The sequence below is a fragment of the Neomonachus schauinslandi genome, chromosome 7 (genome assembly GCF_002201575.2).
Source record: "Neomonachus schauinslandi chromosome 7, ASM220157v2, whole genome shotgun sequence".
Classification (NCBI taxonomy): Eukaryota; Metazoa; Chordata; class Mammalia; order Carnivora; family Phocidae; genus Neomonachus; species Neomonachus schauinslandi.
Genome location: NC_058409.1, coordinates 47,332,233 through 47,351,810, shown reverse-complemented (window position 1 = coordinate 47,351,810; position 19,578 = coordinate 47,332,233). Strand labels below are relative to the sequence as shown.

At 36.4% G+C, this 19,578-nt stretch overlaps 1 protein-coding gene across 4 annotated transcripts in view; it reads right to left on the bottom strand.

Annotated features, from left to right (window-relative positions):
• ERBIN (erbb2 interacting protein) overlaps positions 1-19,578 on the bottom strand; it is a 126,862-nt gene that overhangs the window by 106,265 nt on the left and 1,019 nt on the right. The gene's annotated exons all lie outside the window — the stretch shown is intronic.

Sequence of the window (19,578 nt, the reverse complement as noted above, 5' to 3'; positions counted from 1 at the left end):
CTAAAGAGCTATGAGAGGGGCACCTGGGTCGTTCAGTGGTTTAAGCAACCAACTCTTGATTTCAGCTCATGTCATGATCTCAAGGTCGTGGGATCTAGCCCCGCGTCGAGCCCCATGTCAGGCTCCACAGTCAGGGGAGAGTCTGCTTCTCTTCGTGCTCTCTCTCTAAAATAAATAAATATTTTTTTAAAAAAAGGGGATGTATGTCAAATATATAAAATTTATAATTTATATATTGGGGCGCCTGGGTGGCTCAGTTGGTTAAGCGACTGCCTTCAGCTCAGGTCATGATCCTGGAGTCCCGGGATCGAGTCCCGCATCGGGCTTTCTGCTCGGCAGGGAGCCTGCTTCTCCCTCTGACCCTCCCCCCTCTCATGTGCTCTCTCTCTCATTCTCTCTGTCTCAAATAAATAAAATCTTTAAAAAAAAAAAAAATGTATAATTTATATAAAATTTCATCAATCAACTACAGTAGACCTACATAAAACAAAATAATAAAAAGCACAAAGGTTGGCACAATTTTTGTTTCTTCTAAACAAAAAGTATATCATATCATGCACATATACACAAGTTCAAGAAAAGACTAGAAATAAACACAACAAAATATTAATAGTGATTATCTCACAGAGGTGGAAATACATGTGATTTTTATTTACTATTTTAAACCTTTCCTTAAGTTAAAAATGTCTATACACAAATATTCCCAACTGATTTTCAACAAAGATTCAAAGCCATTCAATAGAGTAATAATGTAACCTTTTCAAGAAATAATGCTGGAGCAAGTAGACACCTATAAGTCAAAAAAAGAACCTTGACCTGAATCTCACACCTTATACAAAAATTAACTCAAAATGAATCACAGATTTAACGTAAAATGATAAAACTTTCAGAAAAATACAAAGGAGAAAATTTTCAGGACATACAGATAAGCAAAGAGTCTTAGACTTAACAAAAGCACAACCCATGAAAGAAAGACTGATAAAGTGGACCTCATGAAATTAAAAACATTTGCTTTGCAAAAAAGACCAGGGGCGCCTGGGTGGCTCAGTTGGTTAAGTGTCCAACTCCTGGTTTCATTTGAGATCATGATCCCACAGTCGTGAGATCAGCCTGCATCAGGCTCCATGCTCAGCAGTCTGCTGAGATTCTTTCCCCATCTTCCCTCTCCTTCCCCACTATCCGAGTGTGCACACACGCTCTCACAAATAAATAAAATCTTAAAAGAATGTAAAGACAAGCAACAAAGGGCAGAAAATACATACCAACCACCCATCTGAGAAAGGATCAGTAATTAGAATACATAAGTCTCAAAAACTCAACAGTGAAAAAAAAATCCTATTAAAAAATGGACAAAAGAAATGAGCCGACATTTCACTGAAGAGAATATACAGATGATAAACAAGCACATGAAAGATATTCAATATCATTAGCCATGAGGGAAATACAAACTAAAAATACGATGAGATACCACTACATACCTTTAAGAATGGCTAAAATAAAAAATAGAAAGAAATAGTAACATCACTAAAATGCTGGTGAAGATGGGGAAAAATGGATCTGTCACACACTACTGGTGAGAATGCAAACTGCTACGGCCACTCTGGAAAATACTCTGACAGTTTCTCATATAACTAAACTACACAACACAGCAATTACACTTAAATACTTATCCTAAATAATGAACATTTATCTTCATTCAAGAACCTGTACATAAACATTCATAGAGGTTTATTCATAACAGCCAAAAATGAGAAACAACCTTGATGCCCTTCAACGTGAAATGGTTAAACAAAATGTTAGTATGTCCATACTATGGAATACCACTTAAATGAATGCACTCTTTATCTTTTTTTTTTAAGATTTTATTTATTTATTTGACACAGAGAGACACAGCGAGAGAGGGAACACAAGTAGGGGGAGTGGGAGAGGGAGAAGCAGGCCTCCTGCGGAGCAGGAAGCCCAATGCGGGGTTCGATCCCAGAACCCTGGGATCATGACCTGAGCCGAAGGCAGACGCTTAACGACTGAGCCACCCAGGTGCCCCTAAATGAATGAACTCTTACTACAAGCAACAACTCTGATGAATCTCCAAAAAGTTAGACTGAGTGCAAAAGCCAATCCCAAAAGTTACATACTGTAAGACTCCATTATAACAGTTCTGAAAAGACAAAAATGGAGGGGAAAGGGTTATGGGGAGGAGATGAATATAGTAGTAATAAAAGGACAACACCAGGCACTCTTGTGATGATGGAACTGTTCTGTATCTTGTGGTCAATTTTAATATTCTGATTGTGACCCTGTACTATAGTTCTCCAAGAGGTTGCCTCAAGGGAAAAATGGATAAAAAGTACATAAGGTTTCACTATATTATTTCTTAAAACTGCTTGTGAATCTGCGATTATCTCAAATTAAAGGATTTAATTCCAGAAAGAAGCCTGAAATGAAACATTTATAAAATGGGGGAGAAGAGAATGCTAGCACTTTTACTTCTATTTTAAAAAGAAAAATCTAGTTAGGCCAATCAAAATATCCTCTGACAATTAGAAACAATACAAAACAGTTTATGTATTTAAGTTTTAAATTAAATAGCTAAGCACTTTAAAAGTTATAAATCCAGGGGTGCCTGGGTGGCTCAGTTGGTTAAGCATCTGCCTTCAGCTCAAGTCAGAATCTCAGGTTCCTGGGATCGAGCCCCAAGTTGGGCTCCAAGCCCAGTGGGGAGTCTGCTTCTCCCTCTCCCTCTGCCCCTCCCTACCACTCATATTCTCTCTCTCTCTCTCAAATAAATAAATAAAATCTTTTAAAAAAAGTTACAAATCCAAACTAAAACTCCTAAAAGAAAACACAGGACAAAAGCTCCAGGACATTGGAGTTGGCAATGAGTTTTTGACTGTGACACCAAAGGCAGAAGCAACAAAAGAAAAATTAGATAAACTGGCTTTCACTAAAATTTAAAAATCTGTGTACAACAAGCCACTATCAACAGGGTAAAAAAAAAAAAAAAAAAAAAGCAACCCACAAAATGGGAGAATGTATGTGCAAATCATATGTCTGGCAAGGGATTAATATCCAGAATACAGAGAACTCCTAAATCTGAAGAACAAAACAACCTGATTCAAAAATGAACAAAGGGCTTGAACAGACATTTCTCCAAAATAAGCACATGAAAAGTGCTTCTGGCCAGTAAGCACATGAAAAGATGTTCAGTATCATTTGTCATCAAGGAAAAGCAAATCAAAACTACAATGAGAGGGACAGCTGGCTGGCTCAGTTGGTAGAGAACGTGACTCTTGATCTCAGGGTTGAGTTTGAGCCCCACAGTGGGTGTAGAGATTACTTAAAAACAAAAAACAGCAACAACAAAAAACTACAAGATACCACCTCATACCCATAAGAATGGCTACTATGAAAAACAAAACAAAAACAAAAAACCAGAAAATAAGTGTTGCCAAGGATATGTTGAAATTTGACCCCTTGTGCACTGTTGATGGGAATGTAAAATAATATAGCCACTGTGGAAAACAATGCAGTAGTTCCTCAAAACAAAACAAAACAAACAAAAAAAATTTATCCTATGACCCAGCAATTCTGTTTCTGGGTATATAACCAAAAGATTTAAAAATGGGGTCTCAGAGAGATACACATTTCTATGGCAGCATTATTTACAATAGCAAAAATGTGGAAGCAACCCAAATGTCTGTTGACAGATGAATAGTTAAGAAAAATGTGGTATATACAATAGAATATTCAGCCTTAAAAAGGAAACTGTGACATATGCTACAACATGTACTTTTTTTTTTTTAGATGTTATTTATTTGAGAGAGAGTGAGAGAGAGCATGAGAGGGGAGAGGGTCAGAGGGAAAAGTAGACTCCCTGCTGAGTGGGGAGCCCGATGCGGAACTGGATCCTAGGGACTCCAGGATCATGACCTGAGCCAACGGCAGTCGCTTAACCAACTGAGTCACCCAGGCGCCCCAGTATGGATGAACTTTGAGAACATTATGGTAAGTAAAATAAGCCAGACACAAAAGGACAAACATTGTACAATTCTGTTTTTATGAGGCACTTTAGTCAAAATCATTGAGACAGAAAGTTAATAGCAGTTGCCAGTGGCTGGGAAGAAGAGGGAAGGAAGGGGAAGTTACTGTTTAATGTGTATGGAGTTACAATTATGCCAAATGAAAAGTTCTAAAGATAGACAGTGGTGATTAATGCACAAAAATATGTACTTATTATTGATCTGTACACTTAAAAATAGTTAGATCAGTAAATTTTATGTTATATGTATTTTACCACAATTCAAAAAAAAATTTAAGTTATAATCCAAAGAAGGGAAAACTTAAATACCTGAGGAAGCTTCAGTGGAAACAGTGGTACCTGAGTTGGACTTGATGGATGACAGTGTGTAGAAAGAAGCCAAGTAGGAGTTGTAGAACAATCATTAAAAAATTTAATGATGAGAATACTCCCACTTCCATCTATAATTGTGCCTGTTTCTCAGAAACGAAACAGGTCAATATTTAAATTTTTAGTTTTCCAGACACTGGACATGAATTACCAAATGTTTATAATTTCTTTAAAAATCAGCTTCCAAATATTCAATACCGGTAATTTTACATTCTGCATTACACTATTCCTACATATATGCCAGTAAAAAGTAATTTGATCTTCTCAAGTAATGCAGAGTATTATAAAAGAGAATTCTGAGAATATTCCCAACTCCTCCCTCTCATTCTATATAAGGTTGCTGTCATTAATTTCACTCATCCATAAACTGTCAACAATGAATAAGCTGCTGCTATCATTAGCAACAATGGTGGACACAAGTCCTTACACATTAGTCAAAACCCATACAATGGGGGCACTTGGGTGGCTCAGTCAGTTAAGCATTTGACTTCAGCTCAGGTCATGATCCCAGGGTTCTGGGATCGAGCCCCACATCGGGCTCCCTGCTCTGCAGAGAGTCTGCTTCTCCCTCTCCCTCTGCCCTGCTCCTGGCTCTTGCTCTTTCTCTGTCAAATAAATAAATAAATTTTAAAAATAATAAAAAATAAAACCCACAGAATGTACATCACAAAGAGTAAATCCTAATGTAAACTATGAGTTAATAATGTTAACAATATTGGTTCACCAACTGTAACAAATGTACCAATCAATTAAAGGGGAAACAGGAATGGAACAGAGTAGATGGCAACTCCATACTTCCTTCTTAATTTTTCTGAAACTACTCAAAAAGTAGTGTTTTTTAAAATTTGAGATACAGGGACTACTCAGTCAGTTGGGCCTCTGCCTTCAGCTCAGGTCATGATCTGAGGGTATTGGGATCCAGCCCCATGTCAGGCTCCCTGATTAGTGGCTTCTCCCTCTCCCTCTGCTGCTCTGCCTGCTTGTGTTCTCTCTCAAATAAATAAAATCTTTAAAAAAATTTTTCTTTTAATTTGAGATTACAAACTACATACATACTGTTTTAGGATAAATCTTTCCCTTGGCTCAAATATTGATGTCAACTTTTTTTTTTTGGTAAAACGAGCTGTATTCCAGTTACTTCTAAATTTAAAAATGATCATCTATGACAAACTGGCATCTGCCAAAGGGGGGGGGGTGAGTTTATCAGTCCAAGGTTTCATCATTTGCATGAACCCAGAACTTGTTTTTCTATAATACCTATTAAAATTATTTGGAAAATATTGCTATTCTAGCTTCCAGTTACAAGTATGGTTCGGGGGGCGGGGGGGGGAAGTACAGTTGTGGGGATCTAATGCACAGCATTGTGATAGATTATTGTTAATACAGTATTACATACATGAAAATTGCTAAGAAAAAATTATGTGCTGTGATGAAAGTGTCAGCTAACAGTGGAAGCAATCAAATCAACACACTGTACACTATAAACTTACAAAATGTTATATGTCAATGATATTTCAATAAAGCTGGGGAGGGGTGAAAATTAAAAGGCAAAAAATAAACATCTGGCACAAAAAACAGTGCTATTCTAATTTTTAAGATTTTATTTATTTGTCAGAGAGAGAGAGAGAGCGCGCATGCGCATGTACAAGCAGGGGGAGCAGCAGGCAGAGGGAGAAGCAGGCTCCCTGCTGAGCAGGGAGCCCGATGTGGGACTCGATCCCAGGACCCTGGGACCATGACCTGAGCCGAAGGCAGATGCTTAACCAACTGAGCCACCCAGGCATCCCAAACAGTGCTATTCTAAAGAAAATGTATACTTCCAAAAATACCTAGGAAAGTGTTGGTATAAGAGAAAAACCAACATCTGAAATTAATGATGTACTATATGCTAGCTAACTGAATTTAAATTAAAAAAAAAAAGATGGGTGGCTCAGTCGTTGAGCGTCTGCCTTCGGCTCAGGTCATGATCCCAGGGTCCTGGGATGGAACCCCACATCGGGCTCTCTGCTCAGCGGGAAGTCTGCTTCTCCCTCTCCCATTCCCCCTGCTTGTGTTCCCTTTCTCACTGTGTCTCTGTCAAATAAATAATATCTTTTAATTAATTAATTAATTAATTTTAAAAAAAAGAGAAAAACCGATGCAGTCAGGAAAACAGCATTTATTTTTCAAACCTCATTTACATCACTAACAAACTAAATGACCTCTAGGATTTTACTTTCTCATCTGGGCCAATAGTTTCCTTTTCTGCTAATTAAAAAAAAAAAAAAGGTGGTTATCTAGACTAGACTATTTTCTAAGTCACTTTCAGGGATAAAATCCATTGAATATGAGAAAAATATCAGCATTCTGGGGAACATATCTTTCATTCACACCCAAATTATCTATGAATTATATGACTAGGAAGGATAAGGTCAAGAGCAGTGAAACATGTAAACTGACAAAAACGGTTATTACGTAAATAAACTATGTACGTAGAGAATTTACTATTATAATCAAAGGACCAAAATAACTGCCATTTAATGGTATACATAATTATTACTATGCATCATACTAAGTACTAAGCAAATTCAAGGAAAATGTTTGTAATTAGAATTATTTTTTTTCTTGTTAAGAAACAAGAAGGTTCATGAAGCCATTCAAATATTACTTGAAAACACCTTCAAGAGGCAATTAAGGGGCAGAACTATAGAAGATACCAATTTCTACTTATATCAACCCAAGGATTTTTACTTTTCTAACAAATAGCACTCAGTTTAGCAAATAATATTTTTTCCTTCCCATTCCCACAGCCAAACAATGCTAAAGAAAGCAAATACAGTGTGATTAAATAGAAAGTCCTGAGCAGCAATAAAAATTACCTATCCCATTAATGAAGATTAAATTAATCATGTTGTTACCCTGACAGAGGTGATGGTCTCAAACAATGTAAGGAAACTGAGGAAAGAATTTTGCAGTTAACAGAGAACAAACTAATAGTTACCAGAAGGGAGGTGGGTGGGGGGATGGGTGAAATAGGTGATGGGGATTAAGGAGTACACTTGTGATGAGCACAGGGTAATATATGGAAGTGTTGAATCTCTATATTGTACACCTAAAACTAATAGTACACTGTATGTTAACTAACTGGTATTTAAATAAAAACTTCAAAAAATTTTGTAGTTAAAAAGATGGGTTATTAATTACTTGTTCATATGCACACTAACAAATGTTAGAATATACAATATATTTGATTCAATTAAAAAAAGTACTTTGACTAGTGCAACAAATTATATACCTAGATCTAAGCACATGACTAGAAAAATCTATTAGAATTTTTTCAAGTCTTCAGAATACAGTAGGTGATACATATGAAAAATCAATCTCCTTCCTCTATTAAATATCCAGATAAGAATACAATTAATGAAACAGCCTCATTCACAACAGCAATAGCTCTCACCCTCCCTCCATTAACTTTGTGGAAATAAACACAGCAAAAAATATACACATTTCTTTATAATTACAAGAAATATGCATACTAGGGGCACCTGGGTGGCTCAGTCGGTTAAGTGTCCTGCCTTCAGCTCAGATCATGATCCCAGGACCCTGGGATCAAGCCCCGCATTGGGCTCCCTGCTTCTCCCTCTCCCTCTTCCTCTGCCTGCCGCTCCCCTTACTTGTGCTCTCTGTCAAATAAATAAATAAAATCTTTAAAAAAAAAATGCATACTAATAAGAAACATGGATATGACAAGAAAATCATAAACGCCACTGAAAGGCATAACTATTAAATAAATGGAAAACTTACCTTCCTATAAAGACATATGCTATTTTAGAAGTATCAATTACTTCCTAAGTTAATCTATGAACTCAAAGCACTCTCAATCAACACACCACACACTTGCTCTTAGCCAAAAGGCTGAAAAGCTATTCTCAATCAACACACCAACAAGCATTCAGAACTTACTAAAAATGACTCAAGTCTATCTGGAAAATTATTTTTAAAGTACAGTGATAGGCATGCCTGAGTAGCTCAGTCGGCTAAGCATCTGACTCTTGATTTTGGCTCAGGTCATGATCTTAGGGTGGTTAGGTCAAGCCCCAGGTTGGGCTCCATGTTCAGCTTGGTGTCTTCTGGGCTGTCTTCTTCCCTCTCCCCCTGCCCCTCCCCCCTGCATGCATGTGCATGCACGCTCTCTCTCCCCCAAATAAATAAATACATCTTTAAAAACAAAAATAGGGGGGGCCTGGGTGGCTCATTCGTTAAGCATCTGCCTTCAGCTCAGGTCATGATCCCAGGGTCCTGGGATTGAGCCCCACATTGGGCTCCCTGATCCATGGGAAGTCTGCTTTTCCCTCTCCCACTCTCCCTGCTTGTGTTCCTTCTCTTGCTGTGTCTCTCTGTCAAATAAATAAAATCTTTAAAAAAAAAAAACAAAAAAAAACAAAAATAGGGTGATAAGCCAAAACTTTCAGGTATTAAGCATACTATAATGAAGAAAGAAAAAAAAAAAAATCAAGACAGCATAGTATTATCATACCAAAAAACAAAAATCTTGATATTAAGTATATTTGGGAATTTACTATTGATAAAGATAAAATTTTATAGGTAAAAAGATGATTTACCCAACAAATGGTGATACAACTAGATAGAAATATTGTAAGAATAAATCCAGATGATTATTTCACTCCTTAAGCCAAAAACTTAGGTTATTATATTTATAATCTTGGCACAAATCCTTTCCAAGAATATCATTAAACGCAAAAATGCATAAAGATTAATTTGACTATATCAAAATTTAAACTTCTATATAACCAAACAGCATATAAGCAACAAACCAATTAAATCCATGTGAAACACAAAAGGCACACAAAAACATAGTATTCCTTAAAGAATTCTTACAATGAACTTGCCAATGTCACAGTTAGTAAGCAGCAGATTTAAATCTAGGCAATCTGACTCCAAAGCTTATGTTCTTACCTCTTATACTTTACTACCTGTCTCAGATTTGCGCAAGTATTTTAAGACAGCTAATATCCAATTTGTTCAAGAATGCACTTAGAAAGGTACTCTTACATACTACTTGTGGAAGTATAAATTGATACAAAATCTTCAGAGGGAATTTGCTTCTATCAATCAATTTGAATTACATACATAGCAAAAGCACTTTGGGTATTTATCCAACAGAAAAAAATCATATAAAAGTGCAAACATTTATGTGCAAAGAGTAGAGAATAAACATATATTCTGTACAGTACTGTATGTATAACAACCATAATGCTGATTAACACATATACATACCTACTAGATCTCCATATATATAATTGAAATATATCTCCCATTTATATTTAAAAATACTTACACGTGTATATCCATGCACAGTGAAATGATGGAATACACACTGAAGTGTTCATAAAAATACACACCACACTGATAAGAATATCTCTGGGAAATGGGATTATGGAAATTTTCATTTGCTATATATTTCTGTATTTGAATTTTTATAATCAGAAAAAAAAAATTAATGTAATTGTTTTAGCCCTTTACCTACCAAAGCCTCTCACTGCTTGTACTTTATCCAGTCTTTCTCACCTACCCTAAAATAACTCAGTCCATACATACGTAAAAGAAAGAACTGATAGAAGTAGTGCTGGAATCAGTAACTAAGGCCAGGAAGAAGACTCCCAAGGTTTCTGGCTTGGGATGGTTTTCACAAGAACAGACAAGACACTATGTTGATATCAAGTATCTCTGACAAATCAAAGTGTATCTACTATATACAGTCTCTGTTATTCTGCAGTTGGTCCCAGGATAATTAAAATCTTTTGAAGTCCCCAGAGATTAACAGGGCACCCAAAGAATTCATTTGCTGCTGCCAGGATCCTTATCTTTTCCTAGAAGACTGAAAGCAAATCTTAATTCTAGTCACAAAAGAAATGTCAGTATACTTCTTTTTTTTTTTAAGACTGTATTTATTTATTTGACAGAGATAGAGAAAGCACACAAGTAGGGAGAGCAGCAGGCAGAGGGAGAGGGAGAAGCAGGCTTCCCGCTGAGCAGGGAGCCTGATGTGGGGCTGGATCCCAGGTCCCTGGGATCATGACCTGAGCTGAAGGCAGATGCTTAACGACTGAGCCACCCAGATGCCACGCCAATATACTCTTAAATCACTTCAAAATCTCCAAGGATGGTGAAGTCAAACCAATTCTAGGCTAAGTGATAGCCTTGGCAGGGAGATTATAGGTTTCTTACACTGGTCCTAATACAATTGAAACAATCTCATCCCCATCCATCCAATCCAGACTCTAGATTTAGTCTAAGGTTTGAAATTCCAAGGACATCATTATCAGAAAGATAGATACATATGCCAAACTTTGGAATCATATAAACAATATAACTTCAATGTGGAAAACACAGTTACATCAAAATTACTGCACTCAACTAAAATTGAGCTCCAACATTACCTCCACAAGGATGCATCCAATGTAGATAATTCTTTCCATCCACCTTTCACATAGTAACCTGGGATTACTAAGGAATGAAATATTTCACCTAAATGTATTGTACCAAATACTACATTTTAGAATTGTATCCCTTTAGAAATACTTTGAAAATTAATTTGACTACAGGGACTTGACTTCTGTCTGAAAATGTCTGTCTGAACAAATGTTTACCTCATCTCCCTCACCAAAAAAAGTACAGAAACAAAACTAATTCTCACTGTCAGAGATAAATTACAACTATGGAAAGGGAAAATATGAGAATAAACCCTGTGGTACTGAATTAAAATCAGATGTATCACTGAGAAACCATTCTATATTTACTGAAATATACTCATAAATGTGAACGTGTACATGTGTGCAAATAAAAGTATCCCCTAGCTTTATGCAGTTAAGAAGTCCTGGGAGCATCAATACCCCAAGAGCAACAAAGACAAGAAGGGCCCAGATCTTGGCTTCTAAGTACCATTTTCCACTAAAAATTACAAGAGCAAGTTTAATGGTAACTCTAGAACACCATATTGTGCTGGATACAAGAAGTGCTCAAGGAGGGGGCGCCTGGGTGGCTCAGTCGGTTAAGCGGCTGCCTTCGGCTCAGGTCATGATCCCAGGGTCCTGGGATCGAGCCCTGCATCAGGCTCCCTGCTCGGCGGAGAGCCTGGTTCTCCCTCCCCCTCTGTCTGCCGCTCTGCCTACTTGTGCTCTCTATCTCTGTTAAATAAATAAATAAATAATCTTTAAAAAAAAAAAAAGAAGTGCTCAAGGAGGAAGAACTGTATCAAAAAGAAAAAAGAAATTAAGCCAGCTAGAAGGGGTTCTCACTAGCTGAATCCAGAACAATTGATAATGAGTATCAAAACAAATGATAATGGATTATAACCCAGTGAATGTAATTATGGTGATGTAAATAAATGAGTAAGTTAAAAATAAAGAACAAAATGTTTACATAATTCCAAAGTACCTACCCCAAAATATTTATTGATTACAAGTGAGGAAAGAATACCTTGACATAGGAGATATCTGGTAGTTACAACCATAATTGCATAATCGATGACTACCATCAATAATGAGACAACCAGGGCGCCTGGGTGGCTCAGTCAGTTAAGCGACTGCCTTCGGCTCAGGTCATGATCCTGGAGTCCCGGGATCGAGTCCCGCATCGGGCTCCCTGCTCGGCGGGGAGTCTGCTTCTCCCTCTGACCCTCCACCCTCTCATGTGCTTGCTCTCTCTCATTCTCTCTCTCAAATAAATAAATAAAATCTTTAAAAAAAAAAAAAAAAAAATGAGACAACTGAAATTGCCTACGACCTGGTAAGAGGCAATAAGAAGAATGCAGCATCACTTCCATGATAACCCTGCCAAAGATCTAATCATAAAATTATAAATCTAATCATGAAAAACCTAATCAAAGATCTAATCATAACAACGTCATGGAAATACAATTAAGGGATATTCTACAAAATAACTAGATCTATAATCTTCAAAAGGGTCAGGTCCTTGAAAGTAAACACAGAAACTGGTCCAGATTAAAAGAGACTAAAAGACATGACAACTAAATGTAATGCAAGATTGTCATGTGGATCTTTTTGCTCTAAAAGACGTGGGGGTCACTGGTAAGATTTAGGTGTTGGTAATGTATTCTTTGTTAACGTCCTAATTTTGACAGTTATGATGTCATTACATAGGATAATGTCCCTGTTTGTAGGAAATAAACATTGAAGTATTGGGGGGTAATGGAGTATCAATCAGGTAGGCAACATACCGTCATATATGTCAGGGACAAAAGAGTTTTTTGTACTATGCTTTCAACTTTTCTGTATATTTGTCATTATTCTAAACTTTTAAATATGAAGGAAAAATTACAAAAAATATATAGCAGTACCAGAGAGGAGTATATCTACAGATAACAACACAGAATGGAATTTGTTGAGAATCCAAAGTGAATGGGGGGAAGGGAGGGGATGACAACAAAACACAACACATCTGAGGAACCAACTATACAAAACAATCAAAGTGGGATCTCCAAAAAGAGTAAGTTTTCTTAGCAAGAAGAATTGGGAGAAGCATGTCCTGGGCAGTCATCCAGGTAATAAAACCATAGAAGACAGCTGCACGGTTAAGGCCTCCAGCAAGCACTCTGTACTGTGGGATTTCTGACACTTGGGCAGTATAACTGTGAAAATAGGGAAATACTATCCCCTGAGGGACAGGAAACACGTGTAAGAGGACAGGCTATCCACATACCCTAAAGGAAAAAGCCATTAGCTAACTAAATATACGAAAGCCAGAAGAACAGGGATTCACATGGGCTGGGAGAATACCATGAAATGACCAATACCATAAAATCTGGACCATAATACAAAGCTTTAACCACAATGAAAAATCTAACATTTGAGGAAAACCTAGAAGCATGATGGATATACCAAATACAATAAGATCAAATCTCCTATACTGCTAACGGAGGAAACAGAGAACAATGTAAAAGTTTTGTCTCAGAGATTCAACAGGTTACAGTAAATCAAAAATACAACTAAAAATTAAAAATCAACTCCTATGGGATGCCTGGGTGGCTCAGCTGGTTAAGCATCTGACTCTTGATTCCAGCTCAGGTCATGATCTCAGGATTGTGAGATCAAGCCCCCCATCCTGGCTCTGCACTGAGTGTGGAACCTGCTTAAGATTCTCTCTCCCTCTTCCTCTGTACCCACCCCCTGCCACTGCACACGTGCTCTCGATCCCTCTCTCTCAAAAAAAAAAAAAAAAAAAAAAAACCCCCAAAAAAAACCAAAAAACCCCAAAAAAAGACCCCTCTCCCTCAAAAAAAAAAAAAAAAAAAATCAACTCCCATGAAAAAGCAAGAATTCCCAGAAACACTATCCTCTCCCTACTAAATAAATTAAAAAGAAGTGAAGACCAAATTGGTGAACTAAAATATCAAGCCTCAGGATTCTTCCAGAATGTAATACCAGGGGAGGGAGAGAGAGAGAGAGAGACACACACACACACACACACACACACGCAAGCGCGCACGTGCAAAATCAAAGGAAGTAATGAAAGCTCCATAAATCCCAACATCCACCTAAGTTTTCAAAGTGCAAAGTGCACTCCTTGGGCCTTAGAATTCCTCAGACACTTTGAAAGAGTCTTCAAGATCAAAACTATTTTCACAATTATACTGAAACATCATTTGCCCTTTCCTCTTATATTAACAGCAATGGTGCAAAAATAGGGCGGGTAAAACTGCTAGCACCTTAGTGCAAAAGCACTGGCATCAAGCTATATGAGCACGACTGCATATTCCCAGGTTTCTTTTTTTTTTTTCCCCTGAAGTTTTTATTTAAGTTCCAGCTAGTTAACATACAGTGCATTATTAGTTTCAGGTGTAGAATTCAGTGATTCATCACTTACAACATCCAGTGCTCATCACAAGTGCCCTCCTTAATACCCATTACCTGTTTAACCCATCCCCTGCCCACCTCCCCTCCAGTAACCATTAGTTTGTTCTCCATAATTAATTCCCAGATTTCTTTCTAAATGCCATGTTCACTTAGTATCTTTAATAAAGCAGTAAAAAAATAGTTTTATTAAATGTCAACTCCTTAATACATGACTTTTTAACATTTTATGTGAAGGAATGGCAATGCTGAGGAGAAGCACTTGTGTAAATACTTCAAATTACGAGCTAAACACGATTTTGACCTAAAAGAACAGATGACAAACTATGTATGCTTGTAGACTTAGGAATCTGGCAGACATTTTCTCAAAAAATAAACCAAGTACGCCTGCAACTTCAAGGGAAAAACACTAACAGTATTTGTTACCAGTGATTAATATTCAAACTTCCAAGTGAAAATTTAGAAATGTGGATAATGTTTACCTGCCACCCTGAATTTGATTGACAGCTTCACAATATTAAAAACTTTTTTGTTGAAATTAGTGGTGATATTAACAATTTTTTCTTTTGTTTGCTACTACCTAACAAAATGCACCAAATTCTGGAAAATATATTAACTCAGTGAACCAGTATTTCTCTAACAACCATTACATGATGTCAAAAACCATGAACATGTAAAAGATTCAAAGTGCAAGATAAACTAATGGATTTTCAGGTAAGAAGAATGAAAAATTCACTGATACAGTGTGAGATTTGACATTGCAGCTATTTAAGAAATTCTGGTGTGGCGACACCTGGGTGGCTCAGTCAGCTAAGCATCTTCCTTCGGCTCAGGTCATGATCCCAGGGTCCTGGGATTGAGTCCCACATCGGGCTCCCTGCTCAGCAGGGAGCCTGCTTCTCCCTCTGCCTGCAGCTCCCCCTGCTTGTGCTCTCTGACAAATAAAATCTTTATTTAAAAAAAAATTTTTTTTTATCCACAATTATCTAAAAAAAGCAATGAAAATACTCCTTCCTTTTCCAACTATGTATCTGTATAATCTTGGATTTTCTTCATATACTTAAACCAAAACAACATACTGGAAGACTGAATATAAAAGTAGATGTGAGAATCAAGCTGTTTCTATTTAACCAGACACATGAAACTTGCAAAATTAACAATGTCCCTCTTTTTGCTAAAGATTTGTTTTGAATTGTTTTGTTACATCAGTGTCATGATAACGTACCATGATTTATGGGTTTATTTATTTATTTCTATAGATTTTATTTATTTGAGAGAGTTGCGCCTGCACACACACAAGCAGGGGAAGGGGCAGAGGGAGAGGGAGAAGCAAGCTCGATCCCAGTCAAGACCTGAGCCAAAAGCAGACGCTTAACTGACTGAGCCACCCAGGCATCCCAGATTTATGGTTTTTTAAACAAATTAATTGATATTTAAGAATTTTTTTTTAAGATTTTATTTATTTATTTGAGAGAGAGAGAATGAGAGAGAGCACATGAGAGGGGGGAGAGTCAGAGGGAGAGGCAGACTCCCTGCCGAGCAGGGAGCCCGATGTGGGACTCGATCCCGGGACTCCAGGATCATGACCTGAGCCGAAGGCAGTCGCTTAACCAACTGAGCCACCCAGGTGCCCGATATTTAAGAATTTCTAATAAGGGAAATAAATATAACCCACATAAAACAAAGCTCTGTGGGGTTCTTTGTAATTTTAAGAGTATAGAGGGATCCTAAGACCAAAAAATTTGGAATCGTTGCTTTAGGTCTAATTATTGTAATTATACTATGCTATAATAGATATAAGCTTGTGTGTTTTAAAAAGCCAAAAGCATAATGAAACAAAAAGGTACAGGGGTTTGTAGAGTCGTAATAAAAAAGTACATAACAACCTGATCTTATCTTAACAGAGGTAATTCTGGGGATATTTAAAAAAAAAGAGTTTAGGAAACAAGTGAAAAATCTATTAGTGAGTATCAGGTTACAATACTGTAACCTGTTTACTCATGTAAACTGAGTGGTAATGCAAAAGGCATATTTACAATTAAATGGGGCAAATAAATTTTTTCTATTCATGTTGTGAATAATTTTTTTAGGTGATGAGCATGGACTGAAAGTTTAGAAAAGAGGGGAAGGGCAACATATAATCAAGAAAGCACAGCTGAACATGGAGAAAATAAAGGAAGTAAATGAAGCAAACTACAAAATAGGAAGCTAAAGAAATTAGAAGACAAAGCCTAATAATAGCTAGATTCCTTTTTTACAATTAGGAAACCTAAGACAGAGGAGAAAGTAAAGGTACATCTGAAAAATGGGTGTAGTATGGTTCAAGAGTTAGTGATGAGAGGCACCAAGAAAAACAAAAAAATGTGTAGTCAATCAAAAAAAACTTGGAGGCAGAAGTGCTGAGCTCTTTCCTTACAAAATTCAGAAGTATGTACTGTAAAGCATAATTCACATATTCATTTCTATGGCAAGAGCAAAAAGCCTGCATGCAAAAACTGAATAATCTATTTTGACCAGCAAAGCATAAGTACAATTTATGTTGTCAAGCAAAGAAAAGATAACGACCTCTTTAGAATTTACAACACAGGTGTCCCCCCCCCCCCCCCCAACCCCCCCTCCCCCCAAAAAAAAAAAAAAAGGCATTTAATAGGGAAATGGGCAAGGGAAAGAGTCAAAAAAAAAAAATGCAAGCAACAAAGTGTGTTTAAAAAGAATCTAGCTAAGCAGCACTCACAAAAGAGAATTACTTTGCTATCCAGCATCACTAAAATTCTGCATAAATCCAAATACTTTATAAACACTGCCACAATCTATTCCTAGCCGAAACAGCTTTAAGTCTAAATTATGTTATCTATAAGCAATTATTTAAAATAAATGCTGAAAGATGCACCTAATTTTCTGAAATTTTTAAGTGTTTCTTAAAGTAAGATATTGTTTATCAAAATCTCTAAAAGAAGTGAATTTAGAGATTTACCAATGATATACGTAAAATGTCTCTAACTACAGTTACCGCTTCATTAACAAACAGCATGCAATAAAAATTTGGTTTCCATTATTTGAACCACTGTGAGCTTTTCAGACATGAAAAGTTCGCAAAAGCCTGATCTGAAACAACAGGCGGACTTCATAATATAATATTTGAATTGATTAGTTGAAGGATTAAGTTTATCACTATTGAAAACTCCTAAGTACCCTTCATAAATAGTGCCATTAAATATGTATTTTGTGCAGTGTAAACAAAAGCTTTGGAAGTACTTTAGATTTACCAATTTAATCTAAGAAAACCCATACAATACTAAGTATAGAGGAAGAATACTAAGAAGAATATCCAAAATGTAAAGCCACTTGAATATTTCAACTGATTACCATCTTTCTTTAACCTCTTTTCAAACCCCGTAGTCACCTTTTAAACAAGGCTTGAAAATATGTATAGTTTGACAATAGTAATAAGCCTAAAATTCATTAAGTTAATTCAGTACTGAAGTAACAAAATTTTAAGTAAACCACAAAGTAAATTTTGCCTTGATGATACAAAAGGAATCAAAGGTTCTACAAAGGTGCACGTTTCACATTTTTAAAGTGTGCTGTCTGCATCTAAACTACTACAGATGCTAAAAGTAAAAAAATCAAGAACTTTATTTAAAAACGGATTTAAGCAGTCATTTTCAAGTGCTACAATACTTTTCACTTGTAAAATTTACTATGCAGAGAAACATCTTCACAGACTGGTAATTCTCTATAAAAGACTTGCTCTATTAAGGCTCTGTTGCTCTGAGGCCAAGTATAAGCCATATAAGGAAACTGAAGTTCAATGCCATTTATTTTGTTCTGCTCTTTCCGATGCCCAAGAATAACCTCTTTCGTTGCTTAATATTACATCCCCAAATCATAAAGCAGATCACTTATACACTTTAAATTCCTTCATAAAGCTATTTTGACTTAACAGGAATGACTTGATGGCTCACAATCTTACCAACACAAATAAATAAATAAATTTTTAAAAAGGATCTCCAGAGACTACACTCTGAGGGGAAAAAATCAAAACAACATATAGTAATATTTAAAAGACTCCCATTTTGAAATGTACTTAACATCATAACAAGCTGTGAAATAAACTGATCCTGCTCTTCAAAAGCTATCTTTTCTTTGAACTAAAGAATGTCAACTATTTTTCATGGGGTAGCATGAGCAAACTAAATATTAATTTAAGATACACCTACCAACAGGATGCCATACTTATTTAATATTTATTCCAAAGCACGGTATTATGTTTCACCTCCTTTACCACAGAAATAGTGACGAAAAAAAATTAAGACACACTAAAATACCAATAAAAAAGCCCTTTGTGTTTGTTGTGAACTAGTTTTTTCTTTAAGGACTACTGATTGGTTCAAAAGTGTTTATAACTCTGACTGGCGGAATGTCTCCCATGCTTCACTAATTCCTGCCACCACTGTAGGTACCTATCACTTACTAGACAGAACCGGCCAAAACATTTGGACCAATACAAAAATGTAAAAAAGTACTATTCTAAAAGAACTGATGTTTATTATAATCAATACGACTTCCATAAAAATCCTTTAAAGCGTTTTACCTCCCTTTCTCTATATATTCTGTTCTTAACTACAGAGAAGTCCTATCAGATCAGAGTACTTACGGGTGTATTTTTGTTTTTGTTTTTTAATTACAACTCTGTTTATCCATAATACTCTCTCCTTCTCCTTCCTAGGTCCACTTACAAGAAAAATTAAGCAGACACTTCCTTTCGATTAATTAACCAAACAAGTATCATAAGATTGTAAACGTCTGAAAGGAGCCATTTACTGAAAAAAATACATCTCCCACCTAAAAAACAAAACCAAAAAATAAGAAGGGCAGTGTTTGTTTCTAAAATCCAACCAAATACGTTTCTAAGGGTTGCAACTAAAAATAACTCTATATACAATTAACGCAAAAGTCAAAAAATCGGTAACCGTATAAACAAATGTGGCAGCCATCTCAACAACAGTAAATCCCTCGCTGCAGCGACCTTTTTTCCAAAACAGAAGTTGCCAGGTTCCGTGACTTAATAAATAAAAAAATATACATTGTATATGTTTTAGGAAACTAAAACTTCTGGACCTAGTGCTGAACAAAGGCACTCTTTCTTCCGATTGCTTAAAACTTTTCGTCTCACCACATTCTTAGAATCTCTTCTAAAGTAACCAGAGTCCAGATGGTAGAAGGGGGGAAAAATCAGTTCCACTATTTAGCAACTGAAATACTATCCACTTCGACACTACAAAAGATTAATTTAGG